The sequence below is a fragment of the Phocoena phocoena genome, chromosome 7 (assembly GCF_963924675.1).
Source record: "Phocoena phocoena chromosome 7, mPhoPho1.1, whole genome shotgun sequence".
NCBI lineage: Eukaryota > Metazoa > Chordata > Mammalia > Artiodactyla > Phocoenidae > Phocoena > Phocoena phocoena.
In genome coordinates, this window is record NC_089225.1 from 70,304,743 (window position 1) to 70,321,396 (window position 16,654).

A 16,654-nucleotide genomic window follows, 5' to 3' on the forward strand; every position below is an offset into this window, starting at 1 on the left:
CTAGGCCACAAAACAAGTCTCAACAAAATTAAGAAGATAGGAATTATATCGTGCATTTTTTTCCAACCACAACAGTATGAAACTAGAAATCTATTACAGGAAGAAAAATTGGAAAATCACAAACACAGGGAGACTAAACAACATGCTACTAAAAAACCAATTAGTCAATGAAGAAATCAAAGAGGAAAAGAAAATAACTCAAGAAAAATGAAAACAAAAACACAACTTTCTATCTAGAGGATGCAAAAAGAAGTTCTAAGAGGGAAGTTTATATGATACAGGCCTACCTCAGGAAACAAGAAAAATCTCAAATAAACAACCTAACCTTCCATCTAAAGGAATTAGAAAGAAAAGAACAAAGTCCAAAGTCAGCAGAAGGAAGGAAATAAAGATCAGAGAGGAAATAAATAAAATAGAAACAAAAAAGCAATAGAAACAATCAATGAAAACAACAGCTGGTTCTTTGAAAAGATAAACAAAATTGATAAACTTTTAGCCAGCCTCATCAAGAAGAAAAGAGAATGCAAATAAACAAAATATTTAAGAAATGAGAGAGGAGAAATAACAACTGATACCACAGAGACACAAAAAATCATAAGAGAATACTATGAAAAGTTACATGCCAACAGATTAGACAACCTAGAAGAAAAGGACAAATTTCTAGAACTATGCAACCTTCCAAGACTGAATCAGGAAGAAATAGACAATCTGAACAAACCAATCATAAGTAGAAAAATTTAGTTTGTAAAAAAAAAAAAAAAAATCCCAGCAAACAAAAGTCCAGGACCAGACAGCTTCACAGAGGAATTCTACCAAACACATAAAGAAGAACTAATACCTATCCTTCTCAAACTATCCCAAAAAACTGAAGAGTAGGGAACACTCCCAAATTCATTCTACAAGGCCACCATTACTCTAATACCAATATCAGACAAACACACTGCAAAAAAAGAAAATTACAGGCCAATATCTTTGACGGATATAGATGCAAAAATCCTCAACAAACTTTAACAAACTGAATTCAACAATATATTAAAAAAAGGATCATACATCATGATCAAGTGGGATTTATTCCAGGGATGCAAGGATGGTTCAATATTTAAAAATCAATGAATGTGATACACCATGTTAACAAAAGGAAGGTTAAAAACACATGGAAAAGAGATTCCCCAAAGAGATAGTTTTGTGCTATATCTAAAACATAGAAAAGTAGAATCCAGATATATACCCATCAGTGGAATTTCTGGATCATATGGTAGTTCTATTTTTAGTTTTTTGAGGAACCAGCAACTATTTTCCACAGTGGCTACACCAATTTACATTCCAACAAGAGTTCCCTTTTCTCCACATCGTCACCAACATTTGTTATTTGTAGACTTTTTGACGATAGCCATTCTGACAGGTATGAAGTGATATCTCATTGTGATTTTGATTTATATTTCTCTAATAATTAGTGATGTTGAGCATCTTTTCATGTGCATGTTAGCCATCTGTATGTCTTCTTTGGAAAAATTTCTATTCAGATCTGCCATTTTGTAATTGGGCTGTTTGTTTTTTTGAATTTGAAAAGATACATGCACCCCAATGTTCATAGCAGCATTGTTTACAAAAGTCTATATATGGAAGCAATGCAAGTATCCATCAACAGATGAATGGATAAATAAGATGTGATACATATATATATATATATACACATATATAATACACACATAAACAAACACACACAATGGAATATTGCTCAGCCATAAAAAAAGAATGAAATTCTGTCATTTGCAACAATGAGGATGGACCTAGAGAGTATTAAGCTTAGTGAAGTAAGTCAGAGAAAGACAAATACTGTATGTTACCACTTATATGTGGAATCTAAAAAAATAAACAAATGTATATAACAAAACAGAAACAGACTCACAGATATAGAACACAAGCTAGTGGATACTAGTTGGGAAAGGGAAAGGAGGAGGGGCATGATAGGGGTATGGGATTAAGAGATACAAACTACTATGTATAAAATCAATAAGCAAAAAGGATATATTGTACAGCACAGGGAAATATAGGCATTATTTTGTAACAACTTTAAATGAAGTTTGATCTATAAAAATATTGAATCACTATGCTGTACACCTGAAACTAACATAATATTGTAAAGCAACTATACTTCAATAGAAAAAGCAGACACCAAAACACAAATAAGATTTTGCTTCCATATGTGACAAAACTTATGGTGTGATCTAGCTGAAGTTGAAGTATATGGTATGTCTCCAGTGATTAAGAAGATTATTTTATTTGAATAAAGTTTGGTACTAAATTTCTCACCTAATCTGGTAATTTTATAAATGGACTTCTCATTTCTCTAAACCCTAAACTTAGAGTTCAATAAAATCCACTTTAATTTGTGTCATTTGGTGCCATTAACCAAATTAGTGTATTTCTAGAAGTATTTGCCCATTCAAATTATTAAATGTTGTAATTTCATAGTGATTTCTCCATAAATCATGACTCCATTTAAACTTTTGCCACAAAATATTATATGCTAATATTTAGAACTTGAAAGTTTCCCTGCACTTAAAAGAAGCCATTTTCTTAGCAGCATTTTAGAATAATGAGCAACATGTTATGGTACCAAAAATCTAAGCTTCAGGAGCCAGCACCCCACTCTACACTGTATCCCTCTCAACCTCACCTCAAGAAACACATAAAATATACTATTGTCTTCAAAAATTATTAAGCAGCACTTTTTTCTCTAACCCCTCTCCCCATCCTCTAGCTATTTTCTTTTTTTTTTTTTTGTGGTACACGGACCTCTCACTGTTGTGGCCTCTCTGGACGCACAGGCTCAGCGGCCACGGCTCACGGGCCCAGCCACTCCGCGGCATGTGGGATCTTCCCGGACCGGGGCACGAACCCGTGTCCCCTGCATCGGCAGGCGGACTTTCAACCACTGCGCCACCAGGGAAGCCCCCTCTAGCTATTTTCTTATAGGTCACTCTTCCCCAACAACTCTTGACCCAAATTGCATTTCAAAAAATAATATCTTAGAATTAAGATACTATTAATAATTATTAAGATTAATAATATTAATCTTACATTGTTTCTTTTTATAAAAGTTCCTTGTAAACTATAACAATGTGTAAGACTTGCTATGAAGTGCCTGTCTCCACTCATTCTCTTTTCAGTGAATTTTCCAGCCACCACAAACCCTATTGCCTATCAGAATTCCTGAATGCTCAGCCTAGAGCTGGTTCCACAGAACCATTTGAAGAGACTATAAATTGATGAATATCACATAATAAATCCTGCTTAAACCAGCATAGATTCTGTTCTCTTCAACTAAAGATCCTAGCAATATCATGGTTTTATATTGTATGTCCTATGAAGGTCTTCCCTATCTCAGTTATATTTTGCTATATTTTAAAGCTTTTATGTATGCATTTGTAACTATGAGATTATTTTCTAGAAATTTCTAACTGAGTTTTGCTAGTATATAAAAGTTACTTTGTTGAACTGTTTTATAAGTTCTGATTGTTTTATAATCAATTCTCTTGGACTTTACAGGTAAATCATATCTGCAAATAATAAGGGTTTTGTTTCCTTTTTCCCAATATTCATAACTCCTATTTCTTTACCTTATTATATTGGCTAAGATCAGCAATACAATATTGATTAGTAATGGTGATACCAGTCATTCTTAGCTTTTCCTAAATTTAATAGAAATGCTTTCTCGCTTCTGGTAGATAACTAAAGTGTTTCACTGAGAAGAGATTTATGAATTTTGTCAAATAATTTTGATAAATCAAGGAAAATGGGGACTGAGAAGTGATTATTTATGAGACTCACCTAAAAGCAAACAAAAACATACATGAAGTTTGAAACAAACAGAATGGGCAAAATCAAAGATCAGGAAAATCTAACAACAAAACTAACAACAGAAACTATAAAAGGTATAAAGATAAAGAATAATATTTCAGATTGCTACAAGAAATAAAGTAATTTGTGGACAGTTGGTATCAGCCAACTTAATGCATCCACCACCCCAGTGCTAGAAAATGGGCTCATGAATGGAGTGGCTATGGTAGGAACGATAGAGGTTATGCGTGGGACAAACAACTAAGACTCTCACTTACCAAGGCTTCTTTACCTTCTGCTGGCAGCGGTCTAATCTGCCAGGAGCAGAAATCAATACTAAACTCTTAATATGGCACTATTACTTAAGAATAACAACCAGCTAAAACTAGACACATATTCTGAGTATAGGTTTGCCTTACCTCCCTTCAAGGTCCCAGCTAGCACCCTTTCGATTAAGAAGTGTTTCATCTATGAGCATGGGATCCCTCACAACATTGCATCAGACCAGTGGATCCACTTCATAGCAAAAGAGGTGAGGAAGTGGGCCCAAGACCAGGGTATCCACTGGCCATATCATACACCACTCCATTCAGAAGCTGCCAGGTTAACAGAGAATTGAAATGGCCTGCTGGAGACACAGCTGAAGCACCAGCTCAGAGGCAACACTCTCTGAGAATGGGTTGTCATTCTCCAACACACAGTACACACATTGAGTCAAGGACCTTTATAGTGTACTATGTACTATGTACCTTTGTATGTCTCCAATGGGAAGACATTATATTAATAAATTAATGAATTATTTTACAAATAAATCTTTTTTAAAAGAGAAATTTATCAAGTGAGTGTTTACACAAGGAACATCAGTAATAGATAATGCCACCAAGTGGTTTCCCAGAAAATATAGAGAGCTTATTTATAATTATATGTTTGTCTTGATATAAAGCCCAAGGTATACATTTTTTAAAAACCACAGTTGTGAAGTCACTTCTGAAGAATGATATGATAATCAGCATGGTGTTTCCTAGTAATTAAAATGTCATACAGTTCTAAGTTAACCTTAAAAATGCATTCCAATATACATTAGGTGCAGAAAAATACTGTTTGATTCCACGTATACGAGGTACCTGGAATAGTCAAATTCACAGAGTCAGAAAGTACACTGGTAGATGCCAGGGGCCGGGAGATGGGGCGGTGGGGAGGCAGAATGGGGAGTTAGTGTTTAAAGGGGACAGAGTTTCAGTTTAGGAAGGTTAAAAATTCAGGAGATGGATGATGGTGAGAGTTGCACAACAATGTGAATGTACAGTGCCACTGAACCGTACAGTTAAATATCGTTAAAATAGTATGTTTTGTATTATGTGACTTTTACCACAATAAAAAAAAATTTTTAATGTCATGAAGTTCAAGTCACATTATTTTATGGACAGTGTATATTAATAAAGCTTCAAATATCAATTTTATTGTCTAGGATTTTATTAGAAATGAGATTTCCAAGTAATTTGAATTACTCTAGCATTATTTTCTCTATAAATTATAGGAAATACTCATTTGGTTTTGGTGTTATTTCATGTTATTGTTTTTTAGTATATTTTCTTCTCTGATAACGAAAAGAGCTAACACATCTATAGTGCTTCCTGTATGCCAGGTTATATTATAAACATTTTTCATGTACTGTTAGGTCCTGATACTTGAACCAAGACTGTCTAATCTGAGAATCCACATTCTTAATGACTACAGTGACTCAATAATACTCTTGATTTGCATACTAAGCAAAGTAAGTCAGAAAGAGAAAGACAAATACCATATGATATCATGTATGGAATCTAAAATATGACACAAATGAACATATCTACAAAACAAAAACAGACTCAGACATAGAGAACAGACTTGTGGTTGCCAAGGGTCGGTGGGGGAAGGGAAAGATTGGGAGTTTGAGATTAGCAGATACAAACTATTATATACAGGATGGATAAACAACAAGGTCCTACTGTATAGCACAGGGAACTGTATTCAATACCCTGTGATAAACCATAATGAAAAAGAACATATATATGTATAACTGAGTCACTTTGCTGTACAGAAGAAATTAAACACAACATTGTAAATCAACTATACTTCAATAAAATCTTTAAAAATATTCTTGATTTAAAAGAATATATGAAATTTATGAATAATTTATTTCTACCTATTATCAGATTTTTCCAAACCATTCAATTGGCCAGTTTTATTACTTATAAAGCCAAGAATCCATTTTCATCCACATCAATGGAATGGGGAAAGGTATATATAATCCCAAAGCATAGCTAATCCAAAAGGTATGTGACTTTAAGGTAATGAGAATCATTTCTACATTTGAAGTGCAGATTCAGTTGGATTATATTACAGGTATAACTTATTTGCAGGTAACTAAAGCAACTGTGTCAATATTCAAAGTGACTCAAACTGAAATTTACAAGTTGTAAAATTGATTAGCCGGCATCCAAGATTATTATTAGATTGACCAAGATATTGGAGTAATAAAAGTGACTGCAATTCTAATGAAATAAAAATATAAGCACTCACTTGCCCTAATGAATGTTTTCTCTTTAGCTCTAAATTTAGGAAATTTTCTTATCCTCAGAGCTCCTGAATTCTCTAGAGAGATGCACAATACACAGAGCTGAAATGCCATCATGTTGTTGCTTTTTCTAGACCTTATATCTGATCACAGTAGCACACCTGTGTCTGCAACCTCTGATATGAATGGTCCCAACCAGAACTGAATTCAAACGGCATTAATATTTCAACTCATTTCAGTGTCTTAAAGGAGAGTTGGTGAGAGATAACTTGTGAAATTAAGCTAAAGTATAAGGAGATGTGTTAAGGGTTGAATTTTGCCCCCCCCCCAAATTCATACAATGAAGTCCTAATCCACAGGGATCTCAAAATGTGACCTTATTTGAAGACTGGATCTTTACAAAGGTAATTAAGTTAAAGTGAAGTCATTAGGATGGACTCTAATCCAGTGTGGCTGGTATCCTTATAAAAAGGGTAAATTTCGTCAGACAGGGAGAATGCCACGTACACATACAGATGATCATCTATAAAACAAAAAGGAACTGATTCTTCCCTCACTGCCCTGGGAAGGAATCAATCCTGCCAACACCTTGATCTTGGGACTTTTAGGCTCCAGAACGGTGAGACAATATTGATACACTTCTGTTACTTAAGCCACCAGTTTGTGCTACTTTGTTATAGCATCCCTAGCAAACTATACAAGGGGATTAAAAATACCAATTAAGTTTTCCTCACCTGCAGGGTCAACCTATATAACACTATTTATGCCCCAATCAAGGAGTTTAGGAAGTTCCACCTGTCTTCACCACCCATTTTACTAAATTCCCCACTTCCCTCACTTCACTCTGGCCTTTGATTTCTACGCCAGCCTTGCATTAGTTGATTCACTCTACATACCTCCCTCTTCTAGTTATTTAACTCCATTTTTCAAAAAAAGAAAAAACATGGGTTAATTAAGTGCCATGATTTTTCAAATAGCCTCCACAAGAAGCCCTTTCCATTTATTCTACATCATAGCATGTCTTTCTAAAGGATTTCATTCTCCATGAACTCCTCCAATTAATAGTTCCTGACAGGCAAATGATATTTTGACAAAGCTATTTTGACATGATATCATTTTGAAGCAGCTAAAAATCAAACCACTAAATTTTTCTTATCAATTTTTATTTTTAACTAATTTGTGAAACAAGTGTCATCACTCCATCTCCTCCCCCAGCTCTGGCGGATGACACAGAACAGGGGGCAAAGATAGAATGAGGTTCAAGAGTGCCTGCTGGTATGTCTCTTTGATTAGGCTGGAGTTCTGACACAGCTGCTTTAGCCACATGCAAATAAACCTCTGCAGAATCAAAACAGCTGCCTCCAAACGCACAAGCTGCACTTGACTCTGATTAGTTATCATTATACATCTGTGCTTCTCAAAGGTGTGTGAATCCCCAAGATATGATGATGTACTGTGCCAAGAGATGGTCAAAAGCAAACCTAGCCATGACATAGCTCCTTGAAGTGTCTATTTTCATCACATTTAAGAATAAAACCACTGTATGTGTTACTGTTTTTTATATTAAAACAAACATGGATATGGCATGAGATAAAATGAAAATTTTAATATATTTTTAAAATAAATCGTTACATGTTGAAGGAGGCTGCTCATATTCACTCCTAGCTTACTCTCAACCATCCATGTTCCTTCTCCTCTTTCTTTAGTTATCCTTCAACAGAAATGTTTGAAAAGCACAGTCATAAACAAGTCTATACCTCTCCAGCACACACACATGCCTTCTTTCACATTTTCCACCTACTCAGCATTTAATCACTCATATATTATGTGTATGTGTGTGTGATCTGCAGTTATTTTTCTTAGGTCATTTATTCTTATTTTTTGCATATACTTGAGAGAGTTTTAAGTTTCTCCCACTGATACATTAAAAGAGAAAAAAAATGTATGTCTGCTTTCACTCTAACACTTTAAAGTTACCAAAGAACATAATTCAGAGAGTTCCTGGCTGGTAAATTGACATTCCTACAAAATTTTGTAAGTCAAAATGTATTTATGGTAGAAACAATGCTAGAAATGGTGTTAAGAATTGTATATAAGATGACAAAAAATATTTAATTCACTACATGGTTTGCAATGAAATGTTGAACAAAACTAGCTTGTTTTATATACCAGCATATTGTAATGATGATGATTATGCAAAATACAAAAACAAGCAAATAAACTAATAATTTGTTTTTAAAGTTTAATTTGTTGGCTAGGAAAAAAGCAACCTCAAGAGTCAAAGATTTGGAAAGCAAATTTCAAAGAGATTCTAAAAGTGACTTCTAGGATCTTTGGACAAAATGATGGATTTACCACTCCCTCCACCACAGGTATAACAACATTCATAAAAATCAAAATGAGGGATAAGTTAGGTCATGATCCTACCAGCTAGATCAACTGAATTATATTCACTTTCTTTCAGGTTTCCTTCCAGCCTCTATATATCTGACTACAGGAGATTTAAATTATGCTGATTCTCACTTCAAAACTTATGCTTTCTCTTTCCTCCATACTAGTGCACCCCAGACACAACTCTTACATTTTTGTGCCATGTTTACATGAACATATTTATTTCACAAATAGCCAGAAGGAGAAGGATGGGGGGATGGGGAGGAAAGGAAACGTTAGAGAAGGAAGAAGAGAAGACAAAAGAAAAGAAGAAAAAAGACTTAGAAGGGGCCCCACAAATACTAAAGAACAGACTGAAGAAAGGAGCAACACTCCCCTTAGATAACTGGGAAGAATTAGAAAAAGAGAGAGAGGTATACAGTTGAAGAGATATGTGAAAAATACATCATCAAGATGGAATTGAAAAATAATGAAAAGAGTAGGAACTTTCTGAGGAAGAAAAAGAAAGAAGTGGGAATAAAGAGGCTGGGTAGAAAAGTCTCCATACTGATCTTCAGAAGGTTGATATCCAGAGTAAAGACAAAGCACACGACAAAGAGCAATCTCAGGATCCTAGGGCAAGGGAACATCAGTGCCCCAGACCTTTATGGTGTGGGTATGTCTAAACCAGGGAATTCCTAAGGCACACGTGCAAGCCTAGGACTTATTCTGAATGACTGATTTGACATTATTTCTCAAAGACCTTGATTTGGTTATTAATCAAATATATGTCTGTTTCATTATTCATAGTTACAGAACTTATTGAAAATGGCTTAGTGATGCTATTGTTCTTGATACAATATGTGAACAGATGATCTTATGATCATGGAACTTAAACAGGGATTGTATTTCAGAGTTCTGAGATCACTATGTAACAAATTAGTGTCTTTTAAATAATAACAAGAGATTGTATTGATAACCTGTCATGAACAGTGCCTTAATATATCAACAAAAGCTGCATGATGATAAAAAAGAATTCTAGCATTGTTGAAAGGCTGTCTGAACATAATTCCTAAAGAGCTACACACCTACAGAAATAAATGGAAATTCTATATTATCTGGATATAAAATCAGTTTAATGCTTTAATTAATGTTTCATTAATAATAAGAGTTCAGAAATTCAGATTGCCCATATCAAGAGCAAATTATAAGCCCATCTCTTTAAAAAATTTTTTAAAAAAACCATAAAAACACTGGTTTAAATACTACCCAGCCTTCATATGTTACCAGATTCTGACTCTTCCTGTTTTAGGAGAATTGTAAGGGCTTTCTTAAGTTTTTAATGTGTGAATTTTATTTGGCTCTAACAATAATGAGATTTTTTTAAGAGTCTAATGGATATATATTAAAATGCTCATTTCCCAATCATCTAAGTAAAAGTCAAATAAACACTCTTCCTTCAGTTTCCTTGTGACACATTATCTAAAAAGAAATAATCAAACTTGATGGAAATTCAAATTGAATTCTTAAAAGATACTTGAACTAGATTTTCATACAATTTGATAAAATTTACTGATGGCCATCCATATGTAAGGAATTATTCTGGACACAAATCAACATATAACTAAACATGATCAAATTTTTTTTCAGGTAGAGGTTTAAAATAACGTGGAGTTACAGACTGAAATTTATAGATCACATCCACATTCTGATATGACATAATTGGAAGGCTCAAGTGCTTTCAAGTGCTTATTTTCATGACAGAGTTCATGCTGAATCAATTTAGGGCTTCAAATTTTCACAGCAAGAAACAGCTTGTTATTTTCCAAGCCATTATGTATTTTACAATCCATTTATACTACTTTTGATGTGATTCAAAATTTCAGAATTTAATGGCATGTTTATCCTCTGAGATATTCAGGTGCACATGCAGACATAGATATTCCTGTAAGTCCACATGAAGAGCCAAATTTGTTCTGTCCCTATTATATAAAAATGCTTTTAACTAAGCTCCTTCCCATGTCTTACCCAGCAAAACTGGCATTCTGTAGTTCTCAATAGATTCCAACCAAAAATACATGACCACTTATTGAGTTTCAGTTTGTATGCCAAGAAATTCATATTCACTGACTGTTTGATATCTAAATATTACTTCAATGAGTCAAATACTTAACTAAACCTCTTACTTCTTTACATAATGTATTTTGAAACTGTATTTAAAAGTTCCATGTCCAAAAGTTGAAAAGACAGACATTTATATTGGCAGCAAGTATATTTAGGTTCAATTGCCAGAGAGCTAAATCATTTTACAAAATCCTATATTGAGATTCCTATAGACAGTGCCTCCCTCAGGCTCAGGCAATCCAACATGATGATGGAGGCCTCATAGGCCTCTTGAAACCTAGGGCCAGGGGGCAGTCTACCCTTTTGGAGATACCAGTTAGCTCCCCTATATCTGTGTGGGATAAGAATAGGGTCTTGTTTCCCTATCACTATAACACTAGTCAACAGCATGTTAGCCAGCCATCCCATTACCAGATTGCGGGTCATCATGTCAAACAGACACAAGAAACCATGGTCAACCACAGACCAGCACTTAAAGCCTATACCTATAAGTGGTACCGGTCACTTCTCTACCACTTCTGCTCATGTTTAACTAGTCAAACTAAGTCACATGGGCAACTCTGTGTCACCGAGGGTGGGGAAATATACATAAAGACAGGTAGTTATATTTGTGAACAAAAAAATTTACTAAATCCTAAAGAAATGTGTTTTACATAAATTAACCCTAGAAAATTCAGAGTGATTTATCCATTATGTAGTCTCTCTATTTGTGCATTTCCCAAGAATTCAACTTTGATTAGTATGTGATAAGTACCTAAATTTTGCAGTAGTTGGTGACTTAATACTACTCTTATCTTATAGAAAAGTTACATTTAAACCTCATTTATTAGCTTTGGGAATGTCAAAAAAGTATTCAAATTCTTAGTCTCAACTGAGTGTGAAATGTATTTTCCATTGCTGTATTGACTTGCTTCACCTTTTGAACATGGCTTAAAAAAATCAAATGTGCTTTGGAACAAAATATTTCAAATCTATAAATAATGAGACTTCCAGTTGGGATGTGGAAAGTCAGAAGATATTGTTGTTGTCATCTTAACAGAAACAAAAACAGAAAAGTGACAATATAATAAAGTTTTTTTCAAACTCATGAGAGCTAAGACAGCAAAATAAACAAACCTAAAGGCACTAAGTTCTAGAAAGGGCAAGCCCTTCCTAGGAGAGAAGAAACCCATGGCTGCTTTCATTCATGGAAGGTTAGCAGGAGAAAGAACAAACCTTTAATTGATAGGACTGAGGAAAAACAAGCTAAAATTTTAAAGAACTTTTAATAAACCTGTGTTGGCTGGCATAACAGACTAGAATCCTAATGTACCCCAGTGAAAAAGAAATCAACCCACACACCAATTTTGTCCCATGAAGGCTTCACTGAGTACATGTCGGTAGTGTAGCAAAGGCTGGGGGCAGGGGAGGAGGTCTGAAAGAAACTCTGAAATGCACTGGGCTTTGACGAAGTGAAAGGCTGCTTCGTAATTCCAAAAGAAGGAAGACAGCTGAGAAGAATTCCCCTGAGGTACACTGGCAAAAGAACAGCAAAGGCTAAAGACAGGGAAGGAAAACTCATAAGAGTTTCCCACCCCCTCACCCCCCGCCCAAGTTGCATAGGGTAGCAAAATAGCAGCAGCCCATCAAAGGCTGGAGACAAGACAGGAGAACTGAGAGAAATTTCCCCAAGGTTCACAGGGCCTTCACCAAACACAAAGCGGCCAAACTCAGAAGGCTGGAACAGGATGGTAGGATCTCCTAAGTTGTGGAAAAGAAAATTCTTCAGCAACCCAAAATGTAGGCAGTGGGACTATAAAATAGACAGAAATGTCTTACTGCTGAGAAAAGCTGACTTACTAGGGTGAAAAGCATCTCCAGAGTCTCACCACTGCTCAAATCCCAAGGCATACTGAAGAGAAATTCCTGATTTTACCTTTGAAACATGTGAAGCCAGTAGGGAACTTACCCATAAAAACTGCAAAGAAGCAAAGATTCATCTCAGTCACAGACTACATTGACTCAAGTCCTCCTCCTTACAGCTTAATAAAGCAGCGTGCCAAATTCTTGAGGAAAATATTACCTAATTCAATTTCAACTGCTCTTTGACACAAGGTCTGGCATACAATTAAAATTTTTGAGACATGTATAAAACAGGAATATGTGACCCAGAATCAAAAGAAAAACAGTCAACAGAAACCAACCTTCAGAAGACACAGATATCAGAACCATATAAAGATTTTTAAATAATAAATATATTAAGGGATCAAGGCCCAATTTACGTGAAAATGTAGGGAATTTGAGCAAAAATGTTGAAACTATAAAAGAACCAAATGAAAACTGTAGAATTGAAAAATACAAAATTAGAAATGAAGAAGTCATTTGATGACCGTAATAGCAGAATTTATATGACAGGGGAAGAATCAGTGAACTTAAGGACAGGAGGAATTAACCAATTAAGCAAAAAGAGAAAAAGAATTTTTTTTTTTTTTTTTGCGGTACGCGGGCCTCTCACTGTTGTGGCCTCTCCCGTTGCGGAGCACAGGCTCCGGATGCACAGGCCCCGCGGCCATGGCTCACGGGCCCAGCCGCTCTGCGGCATGTGGGATCTTCCCGGACTGGGGCACGAACCCGTGTCCCCTGCATCAGCAGGTGGACTCTCAACCACTGCGCCACCAGGGAAGCCTGAGAAAAAGAATTTTTAAAACCTAAACAGACTGAGCAAAACGTGGACCAACAGCACACACCATATATAATATGTGTAGTTTGAAATCTCAGAAGGAGAGGGGAGAAAAAATAGGAAATAATTATTTTAAATGATAATGGCTAAGAATTTTCCAAAACACCTGAAAGACACTGTGATGGTTAATTTTATGTGTCAATTTGGCTGGGTCATGGGGTGTACAGATATTTGGCTAAATGTTATTTGAGGGTGTTTCTGGATGAGATTAGCATTTGAATCAGTGGACTAAGTAAAGCAGATTGCCCTCCCCAGTGTGGGTGGGCATCATCTAATCACTTGAGGGCCTGAATAGAGCAAAAAAAGGAAGGCAGAATTCATTCTTTCTCTACCTGATCGCTTGAGCTGGAACACTCATCTTCTCCTGCCCTCAGAGTACGATTTATACCATCATCTCCCCTGTTTCTCAGGCCTTTGAACTAGGACTGGAATTACACCACTAGCTTTCTTGTATGTCCAAATTGCAGATGGCAGATTGTGGGATTCTCAGCCTCCATATCATATGAGCCAATTCCTTATCATCTCTCTATATCTATCTATCTATCTATCTACCTATCTATCTATCTATATCTATATATATCTCCTACTTCTGGAGAACCCTACCTAACTCAGATATCAAGCCATAAATCCAAAAAGAACAGCAAACCCAATGTAGAATAAACACAAAGAGGACTACATCTAGGCACATTACAGTCAAACTGCTAAAAACCAAAACTTTAGAAAAAGAGTGTTTAAAAAAACAGTCACATAGGGCTTCCCTGGTGGCACAGTGGTTGGGAGTCCACCTACCAATGCAGGGGACACAGGTTCGTGCCCCAGTCTGGGAAGATCCCACATGCCTCAGAGCGGCTGTGCCCGTGGGCCATGGCCGCTGAGCCTGCGTGTCCGGAGCCTGTGCTCTGCAACGGAAGAGGCCGCAACAGTGAGAGGCCCGCATACTGCAAACAAAAAACAAAAAAAACAAAAACAGTCACATAGAAAAAAATTATGCATTACTTTCAGATGAATTAAAAACATGACAGCTTAATTCTCATCAAAAGCAATGGAAGCTAGAAGATAATAAAATAGCATCTTTAAAGTTAAGAGGGGAAAAAATTTTCTCAATCCAAAATTTTATACCAAATTAATAATATCCTTGAAAAATAATTAAATTTTCTGAAAGACAAAGGCTGAGAAAATTCATGTACAGCAAACTTTCGCTATAAGAAATGCAAAGGCAGTTTGTAAGGCTAAAAGAAAATGATATCAGATGGAAGCGCAAATGAAGAACATCAGAAAAGATAAGTATGTGGATAAACATTTTTGCTATTTTTATATATAAATATTCTTAAATTTTTTTTATTATTTATTGTTAAAAGCATAAACAATAACAATGTAGGGTAAGGAATATAACACATGGAAGTAAAATAAATGGCTAATACAAAAGATTGATGTTACAGAATTCACACTGTAAAGTTCTTATATTTTCATAAAATAGGATAATACTATTTTGAGGTAGATCATGATAAATTAAGGAGGCACACTGCAATTAGTAGAATAATCACTAAAACTTAATTCTAAGCGGTATAGCAGATACATCAATAGCAGAGAAAATATTTAACATGAAAAATACTTGAATAACTCCTCAAAAAAGAAGAAAAGGAAATTTAATTTAAAAGAACAGATGGCAATTTTCAAAACAACTAGATCAAAAATTATGTTAAATGTAAATGAACTTAACACTCAACTTAATAATTAGATATTGTCCCTGGATTAAAAAGCAGGACCAAACTACAATATATGCCATTTGCAAGAAATACACTTTAAATATGAAGATGTATGCTAAAAATAAAATGATGGAAACTATATAAAGTAATTTTTTAAAAGAGTAAAAATAAGAAAGTTGGTGAGGTTATATTAATATATACCAAACAAAGTAGACTATGACTAGAGATAAAGAGAAATATCTCACAATGATAAAGTGTCAATTCATCAGAAGATGTAGCAATACCAATAAGATGTAACAATACCAATAAGCAATACCAATTAGGTGCATAATAAGGTATGCACCTAATAATATAACCACATGAAGCAAAGACTGGCAGAACTAAACGGAGAAATAGACAAAATCACAAACATAATTAGGGACTTTAACACCCTTTTGTCAGTAATGATAGTACAAGTAGTCAAAAACAAATCATTAAGGATATGGACAATCTGAGTGCTATCAACCAACCTGACCTAATTGGCATTAATAGAACACTATAACTAACAAGTGCAGGATACACATTCTTTTCAAGGGTACATGGAACATTCACCATGACAGACCACGTATTAGAACGTAAAACAAATTTCCATATGTTTCAAAAGATTGAAACCATATAGTTATGATTTTTAAGACATTAGTAAATTAAAAATCAAAAAATTATCTTTAAAATCCCCAAATATTTGGAAACTAAGCAATAGTTCTCAATAGTTTGTAGATCAAAGAAGAAATCAAAAGTAAAATTGAAAACACTTTGAATGGAATGATAATGAAAATACAGCATATCAATGTTTCACTTAAAGCATAGCTTACAGGGTAGTTTATAGTACTAAATGTGTATATTGGGGAAAAGTAAGGACTTAAATTCAATGATCTAATCTTATTCTCACAGAAGTTAAAAAAAGAAGAGCAAATTGAACCAATGAATGCAGGAAAATGAAATTTTAAAGATAAAAGCAAAAATCAAGGAAGCAGAAAACACAAACAACAGAGAAAAATTTTAAAGCAGGATTTTTTTTTAAAAGATGAATAAAATTGCTAAATTGCTAGCAGGACTAACCAAGGAAAAAAAGAAAGGAAGTGTAAATTGATAATATTATAAATGAAAGAGGGACATGACCTCAGAGCCCGTAGATATTGAAAGGATAGAAAGGAACATTACGGACAATTTTACGCCAATAAACTTGGTGTCTGAAATAATATGGGCAAATTCCTTGGAAAACACAATTTAAAACTGACACAAGAAAAAACCAGAAAATCTGAGTAGCCATATGTTATGGGCTGAATTGTGTATCTC